Genomic DNA, 12540 nt, shown 5'->3' with positions numbered 1-12540 from the left:
CTCTACAGTAGTTTTAGTGCAAATCGGGCCGACTAACAGCAGAGGCTACATCATGGTGAATGTTACACAGATTTTGCTAATATATTTTAAAGGGAATGGCAATTTTTTTTTGTGTGTGTTGTGTCATCCCAAGTAAATAAAATAATGTTTATTTATTGGTATAGCTGGATTGCCAATGGACAGTAGTATCACTCGGGTGACCACACCTTTCTCGTTGAGTAAAATTTGAGAAGAGTAAGACCTTACCAAATGACTGGCAAGCCAGACAGCCAGCTGGGGGTGGCAAAGAGCCACTGCAGCACCCCACCCCCGACCCACACCACACGTCGTGCCTTTACAGTCCCAGTGCTGAGTCAGTGCATTACCTTTATTAGTATAAGCGGGTGCTGAACTGCAGAAATGTTATTTCTAGATTAACTGAACTCGTTTAAACCGCGCCTGCTTGTATGGCAACTGTCAGAACAGGTTCAAAGGCTCGATCTGTACCACAGATCCAAACCACAACTGCTTATCTCAGCCGCTGGTTCGAAACAAAATACAGAGAGACGCAGAGTTGGGTCTCTCCACCTCCGTGGCAGAGACCTAACAAATGATTATAGTTGGTAACAACACAAAACATCCTATGCAACCTTTGCACTAACACACAGACCAAGAAAATTTTTCCGTGTGGGACAGAGAGAAAACAAAAGCTGCCATCAAGTTACACAGTCAATCATTCAGTTTTATAAATTGTCACAATGTTACATCACAACACCCTGGGTGCAGTCGAACAGTAAGGAAAAAGCCTCCTAAAAGACCTCCTGTGACTTTTCCTAAGCAATATATGAAATTCCCCTCTCGCCCATTCGGGCGGTCTTTATCCTTCAAGCTCGGGTCCTCTACCAGAGGCCTGGGAGCTTGAGGGTACTGCGCAGTATCTTAGCTGTTCCTAGGACTGCACTCTTCTGGACAGAGATCTCGGATGTTGTTCCTGGGATCTGCTGGAGCCACTCACCTAGCTTGGGGGTCACTGCACCGTGCCCTCTGATTACCACTGGGACCACTGTTACCTTCACCCTCCACATCTTCTCGAGTTCTTCTCTGAGCCCTTGGTACTTCTCCAGCTTCTCATGTTCCTTCTTCCAGATGTTGCTGTCATTTGGTATCACTACATCGATCACTATGGCTGTCTTCCTCTGCCTGTCCACCACTACTATGTCCGGTTGGTTAGCCATCACCATTTTGTCCGTCTGTATCTGGAAGTCCCACAGGATCTTAGCTTGGTCATTCTCCATCACCCTAGGGGACGTCTCCCATTTTGACCTCGGGACTTCCAGGCCTTGTCGGCATAGATGTTTCTGTATACTATGCCGACCACTTGGTTATGGCTTTCCATGTATGCCCTGCCTGCTAGCATCTTGCACCCTGCTGTGATGTGCTGGATTGTCTCAGGGGCATCTTTACACAGCCTGCACCTGGGGTCTTGCCTGGTGTGATAGACCCCAGCCTCTATGGATCTTGTGCTTAGAGCTTGTTCCTGTGCTGTCATGATTATGTCCATAGTAATGCATTCACATCATCCAGTAGACCTTCAGAGGATACTTCACGTAATCTTGACCATGTTTCAAGCTTCACCATGATCCTGTCTTTTAGGTCAGTTCCTTCTTCCATTGCACATACATATGATAAAATTATTTATCACTTTAAAGAAAATGTCCTTATTGTGTTTACAAACAGAATGGCGTGCACAGAAACAGTAGCAATAACACGAGCTCCTTGGGAAAGGTAACCCATATGGAAAAGAAATAGTAAAAACTTATAAAAGACTTGCATAAAATGTGGCCTACTTCATATAGTGAATCATATAAGGCTTATATGATTTACTCATGAAAGTGGCCACTTTCTCATTACTTTCATATATTGTTTTAGTAAGTATCCAAAACATACAAGTTTCATTTATATAATTTTTCAAGGGATCTTATATCTGTTTTCACTCTTGTATGCTTTTCATACAAGTTTCACACAAGACAGATACAAACTTTATAAGATTTATATAGATCTTTTCCATATGGGAATTATTACTCAAAATTAAAAATTACAAATGCTGTCATCAACTGGGCGTCCAATACAGCCACACTGGGATGCAACACGACTGAAACACACAAGAAACACCTCACAAAAAAAGAGAACATCAGCCTTTTTTTAAACACAGGTTAATGTCACAATAATGAAGGATCTGCATTATATTTCATATGTCAAAGGAAGCTCAGCATCTACACATCTACACAGCATGTACTGGTCTATGTTCTAGTGACATGTGAGGTATTTATGACCTCCTATCAGTGTTACAGATGACTTATAACTTTGGTCACACACAATGGAAGCAGGGAGGCTACACACTGTGCTTTATGTGTCCCAGAGGACAGGAACCAATCAGACCACGACTTCCTTTATTTATCCAGTGCCACTGTGAGAGCTCTGCAGCAAACCAGGGGTCACTGTAGAAGACCCAGCTGTCACCTTACTCCTAATCAACCCCACATTACCTCCTGTATTTGATTTAACTGACATTGTGAATTGTAACTAAATCATGGGAAGTTATCTCAAAGTGGAAGTCTCCAATCACACAAAGGAGTCTGGTTTTTGTTTGTTTGTTTGTTTTGGTTTTTTTGCTTCAGGTAACAGCGCTCTGCAGCAATCAAGGCAGAGCAGCGTATGTCAGCACCTTCAGTATGTCTGCTGACAAAACACATTACTAAACACCAGGAGGCCCCAAAGGCTGCAGCTATTCCACCAAAGAATAGGTAAATCCCACATATCAATCATCACCAACAAATACAAATACAAAATGGCTATTAATGATAATCTAGGTGTAATTTATATGATTATTTCAGAGTTTTGTTTTTCTCAGCCAAACAATTTTCTGTGTGTGGACGAGTGGATGAAGCTTACTCATGGAGAAATGTGTGGGTATCTACACTAATAAAGTAACTAACTGCATTAGAGCATGCAGGATCATGGGGAAAATGTTTTACCTGGTTAATTACCTGAAATCTGCCCTTTCCACTGCTGTAGCCAATGACCTACATATTTACTCCTCCAAACTGCAATTAACAGGGAGTCAGTTACTGTGCACCTCCCCAGTCTGCCAATAATAATTAACCATATTCTCAGCCCTTGGACTGCACATGTCAAGCTCTTTTATCTCATCAGCGAAATACCTGATAGCCTATTAGTATTCCAAAAACACAGGCCAAAAAAAAACAAAACTGCATGGGTCCAGAAAATGTTGCACACACTGAGCTTCAGACATCAATACTTGGATTTGATTTGCACTTTGGATCTAAGTCAGAATAAAAATTGAGGGTTATAAAGTCTATTGGACAGGAGGAGGGAAAAAACCTCCACAGGCTGAATCTACAATAGCTAAAAAACACTGAATGAAATTAAATGAAATCATGTAGTGACACTGATGACAGTGCATTTTCTGTGGTTGCCTAAATGTTTTACAGAGGTTATAGAGGGGCTTGAGAGGCTAGCGAGTGCTATCTGGTTTAGCAGTTCAAAGACTTCTGAGCTAAGGATACAAAATTTCTCAAATTCAACCCATAAATAAGAAATCTGCTGAAACTTTAACGGTAGAGATAAGATCTCATGCTGTACCACAGTACTAGATGTGTGACAGTAACGGAAGCACGTTGGTTTGTCTTTAGTCACACTGGCAGACACCACACAGCATAAGGCTGCTAACAGTCCATCCAGGGATGCAATCCAAAGACAGATTGAGCTCAACCCACACTGACAGGAAACTATTATAACCTCCATTCATTTGCAGAGCACATTGACAAAAAGACTTCACAGTAGATGAATGCATTCACAATGACACACACACACACTGGTCAAGCAGCTGTAACAGCCCCAGGTATTTTCACTATCACTGCAGCCATTCTGCTCCAGACTCTCCGAACACACGCGCTTCCCTTTGGCTCAACTCTTCACGGCTGAGCGCAGGCAGCGGGTTTGGGGGCTGTGGCCCTCGGGCAGGACCATTTCTCTCTGTGTTTGCACATTTCATAGTCATTGAACCTGCAGTTAAAAATAGAAAAATAAAAAAAATAAAAAAAATCAAGCGCTACCACCCTGTCCAAAACACCTGGAAGATAGATACTCTATTCAACCTGCTATAGGCTGTTTACTGAGGCAGTGAATTAAGGGAAATACACACCACATGCCACAGGATCGATAAATAATTTCCTTTCCAATACTTTCTCATCAGACCAAAGGTTTGTTTTTTAGGGTAGCAGCAAATATCATCTTCCAAAAAAAGTGGGTGTATTCTTGGGGAATTTAAAATGCACATTCACATATGTCTTTGAAGGACAGGTTATCTTTGACCCGCCCCCCCCCTTTTTTTTATTTGCTGTGAATAAGCCAACAAGTAAAGACAATAACATGTATCCATCAGCAATGTCCATTACATATTAAACACTGTTGTGCATGCTCCATTCAATTTTTTCCTGAAACAGTCATCCCCTCACAAAGCTGCTGGATCCGCAGCAAGCAGAGAGCACCGAGCTCTCTCTTGTGGCCGTTAAACGACACTGCAACATTATTTAACACTCCAGAGTGAATCAGCAGTATCCTTCCAGGCAAAAAACAAGAAAAGCAGAAAGCCAGCTCCAGTGTTAAATGAAATCAATGACACTTTTAGATTCATTCATTTTACACTCATTCATCCGTAACATCGTCATAGGATGCTATTTCAAATTGAGATGAGGACCTTCTGGTGACATCTGTGCCACATTCATTTGTTTGACAGTTATAAAGAAACCCTGCTGGGTGTCCATGCCATGATTCCAACTGAAGATTGCATTTGGAGGTTTTCTGTGAAATTTGTTGCACATCAGCTGCCTAATAGAGACAAAAATAAGCTCATCTACAGCTAAAGCAGCAACAACCTGCAATATTGATGGGGCAGTAAATGAACTGTCATAGGTATCATATTGCATTCCTGTTTCCCTGCTTCACCTGAACTGGGGTGAACTGAACCGCTCATTAAAGACTCATTGTTTGGGGAGTGAAGTGTTCCTCAGAACATCCCGACCTGGACAGAGTCCAGCTTAAGCACACCGGCATCACAAAGGATCCCAGCTGCAGTCCAGAGTGGATGAGATCTGAACACTTTGGCCTTATGAAAGGAAACAGAATGCAGCAGGAGGGTAACATAGCATGTTTCAAGACAGAAGCAGAGGTTATCACCCAATATTTCCCTTCTTACATCCTATTAAAGATGCATATTCAGTTTGAGGAGTTTTGAGGCATTTCTCTAGAATGAAAGGTTTACAGGGTGTTATCATTATTGTAATTATTGTTTTGTAAGTGTGTATTCCAACCAATACTAACGCAAGGAGAGCGCCTACATTCACATGCCCTAACACTGGCTGCACGTGGTGAATTACATTTTAATGAGCTTCTAATTTTAGTGTTGCGCGGCAGTAATAATAATAGACTTGATGAATATTTATGCTCCTTGTTTGAAGTTCAAGAGACACAAGAAAGAGGAGGGGACTGCTGTGGAAAACCAGTGTATGGGTTCACACAAAAATGGCTGATGCCTGTCAGACCCACAGCCCCTTCAGCCTCTCTGTGACCCAAATAAACGTGTTAAAAATGTTTTTTTGTTTTTTGACTGGCACTGCGCGCTCAGTGGAGACAAACACATGCAGTACTCTCGGTAAGATAAAATGAATCTGATTTGGGATTTTCTGAAAAGAAATTGCTGCAACACATACTGTGTTCGGCCAGGGTGCTGAACTGAAACGGCCACATTTGTGGCAAACAAAATGACCAGTGGTTTAAAAAACAAAAAAAAACAAACAAAAAAAACCCCCCGCGATGTTGTCACTCTGAAGCTCGTTCAGCTTACCCATGATGCCGCTGAGACAAAGATAGCCGTCTCTCCAAGTCATACCAATAACGTGCTGACGACCGTCAGAGGCTTCTGCTCCTGAAAGCCAAGAAGCGGCTCCGACCTTCAGCACCGCGGACAGCTCCGAGTGCAGACACCGGGTTTCCTGCCTGCTTGCCGAACAGCAGCTGCTGAAAAGACCGTGAAGATGACACCGGGGAGATCAACCGGCCACATCCGATCCAAGAAAACCGACCAACGAAGCCTTATTCCCTTATTTCTTTCCAACAAAGCGATAACGGACTGCACAGAAGCCTCAATTCCTCAATTCCCGCTTGTGCCGTTATACTGGATCCATCCGTGCAAACAGTCCCGGACTGAATGTCAGCAGCGTCTCTCCGAGAAAAAACAAAACATAAAAAAACCCCCAAAACCCAAACATGTGAGGTGAGCAGTAACGTCAAATCACGCTGTGTGAGTTCATCTGGAACAGAGAGTTAGAGCTCTGCTGGACCTAAAAGAGCTGATTACATATGCGACGCGTCCCAGCTCTGCTCCCACACTCCGGCAGACAACGCACAACAGCGACAGCCGCTGTTCCCCCCTCCCGCAGTTTGCGTTCACAGGAACACTAGAGTCTGTGCTGGAAATGCATCCCGAGCCTCAGCAAAGAGACTGGAAAACAAGCGCGTCATCGTGCATTTGCCCTCGTGTCACACTACCGCTGGACCAGGAGTCGCAAAATGTTGAACCCACGCGAGGGGAAAAAGCAAAAAAAAAACAAGCGAAACGGCGATCATATCACTTGAGGAACTGATCTGGGTGATGAGATGTCGTCAGTCTATACCAAGCTTCCACCCTCATGTTAAATCTGCCCCCCCCCCCTCCATAACATGTGCAAGCAGCATTTTGTCTACTATGTAGGAAAGCACAGCAGATAACACAGAAACGTCCTTGTACAGCTACATTTGGAGAAAAAAAAAATTAGATGTGCATTTTTCATGCTTTCTATCACAGATATATATAGCTGAGGTAAATATCAAGCTCTGCAAGTTCAGTCATAAAGAGGTGGCATCAATATCACAGCATAGAGCTGAAAAAATGCGGTTGCTGTGCGTCAGTTATGTCATATTTCAAGATGTTGGAACACAATTATTAAAGGGATTTCTAACTGCATTACTACTGTAACATCACATGCATGTTCAGCACATATGAAAAAAGGGGCATCTCTATGAAAATCAGAAAACAATTAGTAGTACACCATCAAGGAGCATTGTTCTAATGGTGAAAGCAATTTCACTGGTGCCATTTAGAGTCATAATTTTTCTTTGATTCATTAAAAACATTTTTTAAAAGGAAATAGAATCCAACAAAGTAGTGTCGCCCTTGCACTTCTATTTTATAGCAGGAATGTCGAGGGCCCAGGAAGCACATGTAACATCTTCAAGAGTTGCTTTAATCGCAAATGAGTTCCTCCTCGGAGACTGTTGATTCCTCGGGCCCTTTTTGAAGCCACATCAGAGGAAATTGGTGGGGGTGCTCTACCGCTACAAGCAGGGACTCTGAAGACTTCACAACACTGACACACAGTTTATCTATATCAAAGGCATTTCCAATTTTGAGAACAGAAAAAAAAGAAGAAGAAAAAAAAGAAAGTTGCTCGGAAGTTTTTTTGCTTGAAGTAGAGGCTAAGCTACCTGGCACAATTGCTGAGCAGTGATTGTTATCAACACACACTCTTATCACTGTTTTTACATCTATTATTCAGCTTGTTGCGATAAGATAAAGTGATTAATGTGGCTACACTACAAGAGTCATAGAGTCAGTTGAGCTTTTCAGGGTTAGTGAGCAGAGAACCTCCATCTCGCCGAGCCTAAACTTCTTTACCAGCTGTTTTAACTCTCGGTCCCTCTACGCTATATCATATTCTAGCGTGTCATATCTCTTCTTGCCGTTCCCGGCATAGACACTTGTAAATATTCAATGGCGTTTCACAGAACAAGATCTCTCTCGCCACTGTTGTCACCATCTGCGAGAGAGGGAAAGAGTAGACGGATGGAAAAAGGGCAGATTTCACCACCCCCGCCGCCACCACCTCTTTCACTGACACACAAGCTTAGACACAAGACCGTCAAGGCACGCCGCAATGTGTCCCTTTGTTCGTGCGGGAGTAATCAAAGCTTCTGTCCATCAGTTCAATATGACAATAGTGATCAACTAATGCCCTGAGTGGTCTTTTGTATTAGTTTGTTTTGTGGAGGTAGCACAAACCAACATCAACTACTGAAAAATGCCTCTTTGCTTTTTCACACTCATCATCTCTGTTTCTTATTTTTATGCTGACCCTCTGACTGACCCTGTCATCTGAACTTCTGCTTCCTGCCATAAATGCTTACTTTGCTCCCCTGCTGCAGACGAGCGTTGCAACACATTTCACATGCATATCTGCGAAAAATTATTCAAAAGTATGACAGCACTGCCAAGCACTGTGATAGTGATGTTGCCGAGAGCAGCCAGAGGAGACATATTTTCACCTGTACTGGGATCAAGTGTTTATTTCAGTGTATATAGACATACATTACTTTAGAATGTCCTTTCATTCCAAAATGATTCAGTTGTTTTTGGTGTAACACTCCCATACTCATGGTCTGTATGGAGAAGTGACCTTGTACACCAGGACACCGGGGCATCACCAGGTAAATAGCTGGCACTGGATAAGAGGCACATCACATGGTCTAGCTGCCATTGCCCCGACTGTCTATCGCCAGCCTGCTGCCACTGTTATTACTCAACACCATCTGTACAACATGGTAACCGATCTCTCAGCTATTATCTAGCACTGAACAATGGAAGCCCTTACAAATGGGGTCTTGGCATTATAGGGAGCAGCTGGACAGATGTCGCTCTGTGTTTCTGCTGAGCCTGTTGGTATGCAGTGTCCTCCACAGCCTGCAGTCTGTCACTTTAACGGCTAAACACGGGAAGGTGAGCGCTAAGACAACTCTGGGAAATGCATGTTATACATATATACACGTACACTGATATGGCCTCCTGTTGTGCATTGACCTGCCCGGTGATGCTGTACATCTTTAGTTCATTACATACTTACAGATTATTGCCAAATGTAAATCTATAGTGTTGTATGTTACATCATGTGGAAGATTACATACTGGCGATGAAGCGAGAACATTGAGGCTAGGCATGGTATTTTATGAGCAAAAAATAAATAAATTCAAAAACAGTTGCCAACTTAGAAAAGTTACCCGTTTTATTTAATTCAAATTATTTTAATCAAAATATCAAAATACAGGTCAGGTCTAATTTAAATGTCAATATTAAGCTTGAAAGGACACTCCTGTATTAAATATTATACCTATATAAAGTCTGAGCCTTAGAAATAACACATTAAAGATGACGCGTTATGCTTTTTCTGAAATGTTTTCCTTTATATAAGGTGGGGTGACTGTGGCTCAGGAGGTAGAGCAGGTCAGAAATTAATCGTGAAGGCTGGTAGTTTGATTCCCTGCTCCCATGCATGCCAAAGGCAATGTGAGTTGAGTGTGTGTGCAAATGGGTGAATGAGATATAAAGAAAGCACTTTTAATGCTCAAATTGAGTAGAAACATGCTATACAAGAACTAGTCCATTTACCAATGTTACAATGGTACAAGCTCACATTAAACATGGCCAAAATTTAATTAATGACACTGAATGTGTAAGCAAGATAGAGGTGGGCAGATTGATTCAAATATCGATAGTATCAATACCAATGCTAACATTGGTATCAGATCGATACTACGAGATAATAGGATTGAAGCTTTGTTTCTATCGTCTAAGTTAGCTGGGTTATAGGTTAAAAGTAGTAGTACTTGTACTGGTATCAACATCAGCATCAGCAAATCAGAAGAATGTTGGCTTAAAGGAAAGGAGCTAAGAAATGGCTCTTTCAGACAAAGGATGAACTGGAGGTCTACACCAAACCTCGTGTAAAATAAAATAAGGATTGTTTTCAACTGTGGATCATGTAAACTGAAATCCAAGAATAAAAATATGAAACTTTAAAATGATCATATTTAGCTGATTATTTGAAAATAAGCCTGCTGTCAGTATAGCAGAGCACTAACTGGCTCTATTCTGTCTTTCAAGACTCTGCATTCTTTGTATTGTCCTATTGTACCTCTTCAGAACGGCTCTCGGTGCGGTAATTCGTATTAGTTAACGTTTATTTCAACACTGATATGACTCACAGATGAAACCAATCAGCACCTCTCATGCTCACTTCCCATCTGTCTTGGCTGCTGTATGTGTATTTATGCATATCTCAGCATTTTATGAACCATGCTTGTGTTCAGACAGTCCCAAGAAACACAAAAAAATATTTGCTAACCACTTTGTCCTCCTGTTGCAATTCCATGAGAGCAGGAATGCAGCAGAAAGAAATAAAGAGGGAAGACAGATTAGAGGGGAGAGGGGGCAGGAAAGATGGGGAGAGAGAGAGAGAGAGAGATTGTGAGTGGCATTAGTAGGTCCTCGTAGCACTGTCACATACTTGATCAGCACATTTTTGAATGGCATCAAATAAAAACACACATTTAAAAGGCCTAAAAGCTTTAGCATAGTCTTGTACAGTGGTTAGCTGGGCATCAAGGTGCCACATTATACAAAAGCAGTCATCGAGTTCCTCTATGAGATAAGAAAAAGGAGGGACAGCTCCCTCGAGTGGTCAAATGGAAGAACTGTACGTTAACATGTAAACGTCTATAGCTGTGAATGAACACATCAGAGAAAGAAGAATTAGAAACGAAGGCATGCAAGGCACATCTGACTGGAGTACACGCTCGCGATCTGAAAAACATTAGTTGCCATTAGAGACGCTGCTGGCTCAATGGCCATGACTATGATTTTACAGCAAACTTTCATAACCTTGTATTTTAAATCCAAACATATGAAAAACAAAACCCCAAAATTGCCTGGGTGGGGCATCAGCACATGTGTGAGTGTGTGTCCTTACCAACCACGGCATTACCTTATTTGACCGCAGAGACACTCGTCCTCCGCACCGAGCACAGAATTTCGTTTGGCAATATGAACAGAGGTGGCCACAGCCATCGGCAAACTTGGTTTTGTGGCAGATCCCGCAGGTTGGGGCTTCGCTCTTCTGGTTCTGACCCTGGTTTGCCTCCTCCCCCATCTTCTTAACCTGGTCCTTATATGACTCAAACTGCTGGTGCAATTTTCTGCAAGCAAATGGGAAGGGCAGAGGTTAATAAAAAAAGGAAATATGGATTGGTGACCCATTAAAAAATTGAACATTGGTATATCATTGATTTTTTTTACTCACACAGCCATTGTTTTACTCCAGATTGCTATGTCTTATTCATGCAACAAACAAACTATTATTATGGATTATATAAGTCTGAATGATCAATCTTGACATAGAGTATACATAACATAGGGAATAAGTATTGCACTGTTAGAGTGTCCAGTGCACACTTGTGGCAGTGTGGGAGACTCGTTTCACACTGGAATTATCCTTGTTGGGTGACTCATGGCTTGAGTCCTTTTCTCCAAATCACACTTCCACAAAAAGCTTCTGCTGTCAGCTGACTAAGTGATATAACCTCAGACGTATGCAGTGTGTTAGATTTTGAAAGGAAAAGCAGACGCCATGACCTCAGTAGCTTCAAAGCTGAGCTCCTCCTTTGATACCGCGCTTCGCCTAAAACACGGTGGGGGTGGGTATCAAATTTGCTTTGCAACTTTAAGAACATCACTTAATTCCACTTTCTCAGGTTCCATTGCGTTTAATGAATCATTTGCACCTGTGTTTCTATATCAGGACAGTTGTAAGGTGAGACCGAGCACACCTTGGAGCCATACTGTTAGATAATCATCTTCCAGATACACACAGTTATTACTGCTCTGGTGTATTATGCCCAGGCAATCATTTGTCATTGCTACTGCCTCTATTGTGTTACTCCTTGTGTCCTATAGATGGCCTCCTACTGGTACATTACACCTGATCTTATACAGTGGCCGCTTAACTCCTAACAAGTCCTCAGAGGCTCCTAAAAAAGCACGGGCTCTTCACATGCATTTTGTATGACACATGTCAATTGAGCGTCTCCTTGGAAACTAAACACTGGGCTGACTTCATAATATGGCGATTAGAATTGGTTTCGGCCCACATATCCCCTGCAACATTCATTAGCGCTTGTGAATTATTGAGCAGAGCTATCCTTTTACCACATACAGCTCTGCATTTGAGATAAACGTGTTTCCTTTGCTCACAACTAGACTTTTAGAGCCCAAACGTAACGTCCACACACGCCACTTCGAGTCTGTGTGTGGGTGTGTGGTAATGTGCACAAGTAACTGTGCCATCTGAACATTAGATAGAGTGCCACAGGCATGCCCCACGTTGTACCCACTGAGGGATTAAAGGGCTAATTGTGTCAGACCCTTTTGTGTTTACCAGCAGAGATTAGTGTGTACCCTTGTTTAACAGATCCCACCAAATCTCATTTACTGACAGAGGGGCTGATAACAGATTGATGAAGAATATGATACAAGAGGTAAAGACACTGTCTCCCAGTATAAAGGAAATAAGACTGCAAAAAATCATGTTTTTTCTCACTTATCTCCCCTTACAG

This window comes from Oreochromis niloticus, linkage group LG11, assembly GCF_001858045.2.
Source record: "Oreochromis niloticus isolate F11D_XX linkage group LG11, O_niloticus_UMD_NMBU, whole genome shotgun sequence".
NCBI lineage: Eukaryota > Metazoa > Chordata > Actinopteri > Cichliformes > Cichlidae > Oreochromis > Oreochromis niloticus.
Note: the sequence above shows the minus strand (reverse complement) of the source record.